The following is a 9,560-nucleotide window of genomic DNA, read 5'->3' as shown; positions in this document are numbered from 1 at the left end:
TGCCAGGCCCAGTGCTAAGCACTTTACATGCACTCCTATTTTAAACCTTACTGCAACTCCATGAGATAGGCTTTATTTATTTTTAAAGAAACTTATCTGTTGAGCTTTTATTTATTTAATTTATTTATGTATTTTGGCTGTGCCGGGTCTTCGTTGTGGCATGCGGGATCTTTAGTTGCGGCATGCATGTGGGATCTAGTTCCCCGGCCAGAGATTGAACCCGGGCCGCCTGCATTGGGAGCATGGAGTCTTACCCACTGGACCACCAGGGAAGTCCCGAGATAGGCTTTATTTAATCTTTCTTTTCCAATGTGGAAACTCAGGCTTATAGAGATTAAGTAAGTGGTGGAGCCAGGGTTCAACCTCAGGTTTATGTGACTTCAGAAGCTAGGTTTTTAATGCTTGATCATATTGCATTGGCTAGATAACATTCTGCTAATCCAGTGTTCTTTATGTTTGGTTAATTCAAGTGTTAGAAATTGATTGAGTACTATACCGAGAATCCTGGCGTTAGAAAAGAGGTCTGAAAGATTAGGGTCCCTGTTTCTTGGTCTTACTTGGCTGTCAGTAAGCAGTTGCCAGTTGTTGATGTCTCGTTGAAATAGGTTTTTGGGTGTTCCCTGGTGGTCTAGTGGTTAGGATTTGGTGCTTTCACTGCTGTGGCCCGGGTTCAGTCCCTGGTTGGGGAACTGAGATCCTGCAAGCCATGCGGCGTGGCCAAAATTAAAAAAGAAAGAAAGAATTAGGTTTTTTTTTTTTTGTGGTACGCGGGCCTCTCACTGCTGGGGCCTCTCCCGTTGCACAGGCTCCGGACGCACAGGCTCAGCGGCCATGGCTCACAGGCCCAGCCGCTCTGCGGCATGTGGGATCTTCCCAGACCGGGGCACGAACCTGTGTCCCCTGCATTGGCAGGCGGACGCTCAACCACTGCGCCACCAGGGAAGCCCAGAAAGAATTAGGTTTTTGAAGTATAGGGAGATGTTCACGGAGAAGCAAGATAATTTCACATGGCATTCAAGAAGAAGTCTGGGGTTTCCTTTGAAGAACCAGGCTCCTTTAGACTGATCCATACCAGGACAGTACTTCAAGGCAGAACTGAAGAGGAACCTTCCTCAGGCTTTACTTTTTCTCTTCAGGGCTCTCTTACCTCTTTCTGTGTCACTGACGATCCACCCAAAATTTCTCAGGAAAAGGGCGTGGAGAAATTCATTCACACTAAGGTATAAGCGAGTTTACACATCTTAATGTTACTCCTTATTCATTCTACAAATGTTTACCAAGTATCTGACACCCTCTGTGCTGGGCACTGGAGGTGGTAATAGAGAGAGGAAGTCAGCTGTTCCCAAGGAGAACAGCTGATTCCCTTTTGATCTGCTGTGGGATACAAATAAGTAAACAGAGTACTTCTCTTTGCAGTATACCAGGACTCAGTCTTAATGTAAGAGGCTGAAATTCTAAGGAAATTCCCACCAACGGTGGAGGCTGGGAACGGCATTGGATGGCCTCTTTCTCTGTGGCAATAAATCTCACTTGGTGAAATTAAGACTTTGGAAAGGGGAAGAAAGCCGAACTCTGATTTAGGCAGTAGATCCAATTAAAAATGTTGAGTGCATCACAGCCCTATTACGTTATTCTGGCTCCTGTTGACATGGCACTCAGAGATATGCCTTGCACATACTGCTGTGTTAGAAAGGTCCATCAGAGGGAGCAAGCTGAGCTTGAGTTATCGTTTTATCTGTTCATATGTACGTGCTTCTTGCCCGGATAGGGGGAAGTCAGACACTTTTGGGAAAACTAAAACAGATACTACAATTAACTGGAACATTGTTTTCCCTTAGAAATTACAACTTTGCTTTAACTGGTTATTGGAAAACCTATTTTTAGTTCCTTCATGGAACTGAGAAAGATTCTAGGGTTCTTTTAGCTTCCTGACACAGTGCTGTGGATATTCTCTGGGATATTACTAGGGTATTAGTCTAGTTTCCTTAACTACTTTCTTCCTGGAAAAAGAAAAAAATATTTTAGTGGTATATTGATGTTTAAAAACTAACTATTTAAAACAAGTATGTTTTCAGAATCAGTATTTAGGGTCATTAGTGATATTCTTTTTTTTTTTTTTTTTAGTGATATTCTTTTGAAGAAATTATGTCTTTGTGGTCCAGAGGCTTGGTCAAGAAGACCTCTACTTCTTTTAGTAATTCCCAAAATGTGTTCTTTAATAGCCTTTCTTTAAAGAAGAGGCCTGTGGTTAAATAAGTTTGAGAAACACTGCACATTATCTTCCTCTTTTGGATATTTTCAAGTATAAATCAAGGTATTAAAAATTCAATTCAGTTTTAAAGGAAAGTAGGCAATCAAAAAGGTCCAAAAAGGGACGCTCTTTGGTTATAATCATTAACGCAACTCTGCCTTCCCTGTGTGGAGGTAGATTGCTCTTCAGATAGTTATAATCACAAAGTAGGAGTTTTAGTAGCATTTAGGGATGAGTGCATCGTGCAACACCTCTCAACGTGGTCTTACTAGCACCTCTGAAAGTTTAAGTCAGTTAGCTCTTCCTGAAGGTTTTTTTTAAAAAAAAGCTTTTGCATTTACATACTGATATTATGCTGATATATACATACTGCAATTGTATGCTACACCTGAACTTACAGGAGGTTTTGGCTATAGCTCAGAACTGAACTGCTATGTCTGGTTTTTATGGAGAGGGCTTTATTTTTGGTGGGGAAAGCTGTCTGCATAGCTAACCATTTCTATGTCATAGGACAGTTTTTGGTAATGGTGTTTTCTTAAGATGGTTTCAGTGAACGAATGATCTGATTCGTGGTCCTATACTATATACATGTTTCACTATAAGGAAAATACCTGACTCTTATTTGCACTCAAAGAGAGGTTGAAAAGCCAAGAGAACTCACTTATGGCAGCTGTTACGATGCTTGAATTTCCTTCATTCTCTTCCATCTTAAAAAATCCAACCTTATATTCCATGTGAATTCATCTAAACTGCCTGTTAAAATAAGTTATTAGACCACAAAAATTGTTCCGGGATTTTGGAATAATAAAGACATGAGCATGGTGTGAGCATTTCATACTCTGTTTCCAGAATGTTTCTGAGTTCAGAGCAAGACTGAAAAGTGTAAATAGTGTGTAGTGAATTCTGATTAAGTACAACAATATGAGTATTTCTGTCATGTTTTATCTTAGAATTTTTATCAATAGAATTAACAGTCTAAAGAACCAACTCAACCAAAAATAAAAGTGTATGAATTATTTCAGGAGAGGTTTTGAAGTGTCTTTTAGAATAAATTGTACTCTGTGCTCTTGATGTGATTTGTTGTATCATTTTTATATGGGTCCTTGTTTTTTTTTTTTTTTTTCGGTACGCGGGCCTCTCACTGCTGGGGCCTCTCCCGTTGCGGAGCACAGGCTCCGGACACACAGGCTCAGCGGCCATGGCTCACAGGCCCAGCTGCTCCGTGGCATGTGGGATCCTCCCGGACCGGGGCACGAACCCGTGTCCCCGGCATCGGCAGGCGGACTCTCAACCACTGCGCCACCAGGGAAGCCCTATGGGTCCTCGTTGGATCCATGTTGCAGTTCCTTGAGGCTTGGTCCCAGGCCATGTGCTTGCTTCACTTTTCTTGCCTTCCCTGGGTGTCTTATATGCCCTGTGGCTCCAGCCACTATCTTGGGGTGTTATTTCCAAATTTCTTCTTTGTGTTCAAGACCCATATTACCTATTTCTAGAAAATTCCATTTGGATGCACAGGTACATCATACTTAGCTAAAATGAACTCATTTCTTAGCCACCCCACTTAGTGTTCACCTGCCACCAAAAACAACAGCCCACCTGTGGATAGGCGTAACCTTCCTTCTGAATTCTCTCAGTGCATAACACCTCTGATGGCTCATGTCAGAAACCTGAAATCCATCTTAATTTCTTATTTCTCCTCTTTCCTTTCCTATTTCATTAAATTAGACAGTCCTTTTGTGTTTACCTCCTTAATGCCTCATAAGTCAATACCTGTCTTTTCCTTTAGTGCTGTGCCTTGATTCATGCCTTCATTACTTTTGGCCTCAATTATTGTCATAACCCATTAACTGGTCTACCTGTCCTCAGTTATACAAGTGAGTGGTTTTCCTGAAACATTGGACCATATCATTTTTCTATTTAAAAGCCATCAGTGATACCCATTAGTTCTGGGAAAACCAAATGCCTTTGAGCACTGGCCCTTGCCTGACCCTCTAGCCTTGCTTCTCACCTCTCTCCCATCTTGCACGGCATGCAGGATCTTAGTTCCCTGACCAGGGATTGAACCCGGGCCCCCTGCAGTGGGAGCGTGGAGCCCTAACCACTGGACCGCCAGGGAATTCCCTCTCCCTTCTTGCTTTTTACGCTCCAGCCTAGCCGAAGGTCTTGCACTTTTCCAAATCTGTCCTGCTGTCTTTGCCTCTGTGACTTTATGTGTGCCACTCCTCTCTTCAGTGTGGTTGTTGGTCCTTATAAGGTTCTGATGAAATGGTTGGCCATTTTATTTCTTTTATCACAACTATGGGATAAACAATGTTTTTATGCAACTGTTATGTTTTGGGGGGATGCATGTGGAATGTTTTGGGGGTAGCACGAATTCAAATGAGTTACGAATTAAGCTTAGAGTAGAGTGGAAGACATAGAACCTAATTTCAACCCATCTAATCTAGCATTCTGTGAAAGGCACTTTTAAGATAATCCATATTTGTTTAAGTGATAATTTGCATAGTTCTTTACCATAAAGAAAGGGTTTTCATATACATTACTCAATTTTATTTTTTTAGAGTAGCATTGTAGTGTGTCATTACCTCTATTTATAGATAGTGAAGTTGCAACTTGCACGATTTAAGGTTGGGACACATGATATCAGTATTTACATCCGTTAAGTTGAATTTAAGAGCATCTTTTTATCTGGACAAAGATTTATCCTTCTGTTAAAATTGTCTTGAAATGTAGAATACTGCCTTTTTATCCCCTTGAAACTATTTTCTGCATATTTACCTAAATGTTCGCTAGAACCTTTAGTGTCTCCTACCCAAGTTATCAGAAATCCTGTGAAGTCGTCCAATCCATTCCATTTAGAGTTATCGCAACCCAGCTAGAGATCTGATCTCATATTGAAGTGAAACAAACCTTAACGAAAACAAACGAAACCCCAAACACTGCTCCAACAGTCAGCTCACCCCAGCTCTGAGCACCCGTCTAGGCTGGTGCCACCCAGGCACAACTGTGGGTGTTTTTATTGGCAGTGTTTCAGAAGGAACAACTCCAGCTCTCCTGGGACCTGTGCAGAAGCACTACACAGAGCCACCCTCTAGGACTGGAGTAATGGAGGAAAGCAGTGCTCCTAGTTATCTGTGTACCAGATGTGTGTGATCATACCTTAGCTAAGTTATCTTCATTAACAGCAAAATGACTGCATTCCGCCTTGCATGTAGGAACTAGAACTAGGAAATTGAGGAGGTGACTTGCCTTATTCCCAAATTGAAGTCTTTTTTCATTTCACTAAGTTTTTAAATTTTATTTTATTTTATTTCATTTTTTAAAGAAGGTGGCCAGATGGAATTTCTAACTTTATTACATGCTTATATTAATGTAGTCATGATTTTCTTTTTTTTAAATTTAAAAATTTTTAAATTTTTTGGCTGTGTTGGGGCTTCATTGCTGCACGCGGGCTTTCTCTAGTTGCGGTGAGCGGGGGCTACTCTTTTTTGTAGTTTGCGGGCTTCTCATTGCGGTGGCATCTCGTTGTGGAGCACGGGCTGTAGGCATGCGGGCTCAGTAGTTGTGGTACGTGGGCTCCGTAGTTGTGGTGCGTGGGTTCTAGAGCGCAGGCTCAGTAGTTGTGACGCACAGGCTTAGTTGCCCTGTGGCATGTGGGATCTTCCTGGACCAGGGATCGAGCCCGTGTCCCCTGCATTGGCAGGTGGAGTCTTAACCACTGTGCCGCCAGGGAAGTCCCACTAAGTTTTTTTAATTGAAGTGTAGTTGATTTACAATGTTGTATTAATTACTGCTGTACAGCAAAGTGATTCAGTTATACATATAACTGAATTATTCTTTTTTTATATTCCTTTCCATTATGGTTTCTCATAAGATATTGAATATAGTTCTCTTTGCTATATAGGACCTTGTTGTTTATCCATTCTATATATAAAAGCTTACATCTGCTAACCCCAACCTCCCACTCCATCCCTCCTCCAACCCCCTCCCCCTTGGCAGCCACCAGTCTTCTCTATGTCTGTGATTCTGTTTCTGTTTCATAGATAGGTTCATTTGTGTCATATTTTTAGATTCCACATACAAGTGATATCATATGGTATTTGTCTTTCTCTTTCTGACTTACTTAACTTAGTATGATAATCTCTAGTTGTGTCCATGTTGCAGCAAATTGCATTATTTCATTCTTTTTAATGGCTGAGTAGTATTCCATTGTATATATATATATTGGGTTGGCCAAAAAGTTTGGGTTTTTCTGTAAGCTGACTCTAACAGTGCTTAGTTGTCTTTAAGTTCATTAGAAACAATTTTGTTGGATTGTATTGTGACAGCTGTCATATCAGCGTGCACTTAAAAAAAAAACTTATCAAAATTGGTGAATTTTTGTGTAGCCATTTCAATATTGAAGATGGAAGAAAAAAGGCAATATTTTCGGCATATTATGCTTTATTATTTCAAGAAAGGTAAAAATGCAAATCAAATGTAAAGAAAAGATTTGTGCAATGTATGGAAAAGGTGCTGCGACTGATCGAATGTGTCAAAAGTGGTTTGCGAAGTTTAGTGCTGGAGATTTCTCACTGGACGATGCTCCACGGTTGGTAGTCCAGTTGAAGTTGATAGTGATCAAATCGAGGCATTGAGAACAATCAAAGTTATACCATGTGGGATATAGCCAACATACTCAAAATATCCAAATCAAGTGTTGAAAATCATTTGCACCAGCTTGGTTATGTTAATCGCTTTGATATTTGGGTTCCACATAAGTTAAGTGAAGAAAACTTTCTTCACCGTATTTCTGTCTGCAATTCTCTACTTAAGCACAATGAAAACGTTCCGTTTTTTAAAATAAATTGTGACAGGCGATGAAAAGTGGATACTGTACAGTAATGTGGAACGGAAGAGATTGTGGGGCAAGCGAAATGAACCACCACCAACCGCAACGAAGGCTGGTCTTCATTCATAGAAGGTGATGTTGTGTATATGGTGGGATTGGAAGGGAGTCCTCTAATTATGAGTTCCTTCCAGAAAACCAAACGATTAATTCCAAGAAATACTGCTCCCAGTTAGACCAACTGAAGGCAGCACTCGACGAAAAGCATCCGGAATTAGTCAACAGAAAATGCATAATCTTACATGAGGATAACGCAAGGCCGCATGTTTCTTTGATGACCAGGCAAAAACTGTTACAGCTTGGCTGGGAAGTTCTGATTCATCCGCTGTATTCACCAGACATTGCACCTTCGGATTTCGATTTATTTTGGTCTTTACAAAATCCTCTTAATGGAAAAAAATTTCATTTCCCTGTAAGACTGTAAAAGGCACCTGGAACAGTTCTTTGCTCAAAAAGAAAAAGTTTTGGAAGATGGAATTATGAAGTTGCCTGAAAAATGACAGAAGGCAGTGGAACAAAACGGTGAATACATTGTTCTTTAAAGTTCTTGGTGAAAATGAAAAATGTATCTTTTATTTTTACTTAAAAACTGAAGGAACTTTTTGGTCAACCTAGTACTACATCTCCCTTATCCATTCATCTGTCAATGGACATTTAGGTTGTTTCCATGTCTTGGCTATTGCATTTCACTAATTTTTAATTATGGGGATACATATGAAATAAAGATTTGAAATAAGGTATGTGGACCAAAGCAGTGTTTCTAACCCGCTTTGTTCCCAAACATAAAAGTCCCATAGCTGTTGAAAATTTTGATACACACCTCCAAGGGTAGTTTAACTTTTGAGTGAGATTCCCTAATACCCGGAAGATAAAGCCATGTTTCTTTATTTTTCCACCAGCTAAGATTTTGTCCCTTTACTTTTAGTGGTATTATGGAAATAATTAAGATTTTTTTTTTTGGCCGCACCACGTGGTATGTGGAATCTTAGTTCCCCCACCAGGGATTGAACCCAGGCCCCTGCGGTGAAAGTGCCGAGTCCTAACCACTGGATGGCCAGGGAATCCCCTAGGATTCTTTATTTGTTGTTTTGAAGACAAAAGTATAATACTGAATACGCTTTTTAAAACTAAGTGTGGAGCTTCCCTGGTGGCGCAGTGGTTGAGAGTCCGCCTACCGATGCAGGGGACATGGGTTCGTGCCCTGGTCTGGGAAGATCCCACATGCTGTGGAGCGGCTAGGCCCGTGAGCCATGGCTGCTGAGCCTGCGCGTCTGGAGCCTGTGCTCCGCAACGGGAGAGGCCACAACAGTGAGAGGCCTGTGTACCGCAAAAAAAACCCCCAAAAAACTAAGTGTGCCTCTCTGATATGCTCCTCTTGGTGAGGGGGAACTGTGCTGCCTTCCTCCTCCAGTCCCCCAACTTGAGAATCAGTGACTGGAGTTTTGAATTCAGTTCAAGGTATGCGTTTCTATCATTAGACAGTTAAATCTAAGGTCAGTGGTTAAATTAACGTATAAAACTCAGGGAAAGGTGCATTGGTCTGTGGTTCAGCTTTACCCTTTTTTTTTTTCTTTGCTAAAGAGTAAATTGCATCAACAGTGTTCTGCATGTGTTCAGAAAGTCAAAATTTATTTAGTCTTGTGACCAACTTAGACTGGATCCAAAAAACAATTCTGAGATACGTTTCATTAGAGTAGAAAACCACTACTCATTAAACAGAGGTATTTATTGACTTTATCTGTGTAGGTACTAATGCCAAGTGGGGTGGGTTGGTCTGGTGACTGGTTTTAATAGTAAAAACCTTTTCATCTTGCTTAATTATCCTTTTTATTAGTTTTGACTTCAAGTTCCAATTTCAAATGTCAGCATCTCAAAGGATTCACATTTGTCAATGGTTGTTTAAACAATGGCATTCCACAAAGTTAATTGATGTTTTAGCACAGATGGGGGCAGAAAATTGCAGTTGTTTTCCTGCAGTAATGTAACACTTGAACTTTGGCAGCAGTACCCCCAACTCCAAAGTTACCTCCCAGTGCCAGGTTTTTGGACTTCTTAGTCTCTGTTGGTTTATCTGTAGCTTCTAGTTTTTCTATGTTGAACAAGTGTTGCTTTTATAATAGTAAAAATAATTAACCATTAGCATTAGATGTATTAACTTTAATGACTGTAATAGTAAATTTGGCCTAAGATGAAGCGGTTTTGTGGGAATAAATGATAGATGTATGGAGTTTTCATTGTAGTTGTTAGGTTTTGTCTCTTCTCAGAGAAAAATGTTAATTATGGAATAGGCTGGAACTGGTAAAGGGAACTGATTTTAGTTTTATAATGACAATCTTTCGTTAATTGTATATAAACAGATTAGGAGGAGAGGCTTTTTTTTTTTTTTTTTTTTTTTTTTTTTTTTTTTTTTTTTTTTTTTTT

General features: G+C 40.2%; 1 protein-coding gene across 2 annotated transcripts in view; it reads left to right on the top strand.

Moving 5' to 3' along the window:
- SLC16A10 (solute carrier family 16 member 10) overlaps window positions 1-9,560 on the top strand; it is a 133,407-nt gene that overhangs the window by 4,744 nt on the left and 119,103 nt on the right. The window lies entirely within an intron of this gene.

The sequence above is a fragment of the Neophocaena asiaeorientalis genome, unplaced genomic scaffold (genome assembly GCF_003031525.2).
Source record: "Neophocaena asiaeorientalis asiaeorientalis breed wild unplaced genomic scaffold, Neophocaena_asiaeorientalis_V1.1 scaffold203, whole genome shotgun sequence".
Lineage (NCBI taxonomy): Eukaryota > Metazoa > Chordata > Mammalia > Artiodactyla > Phocoenidae > Neophocaena > Neophocaena asiaeorientalis.
This window is presented reverse-complemented; position numbering and strand designations above follow the sequence as displayed.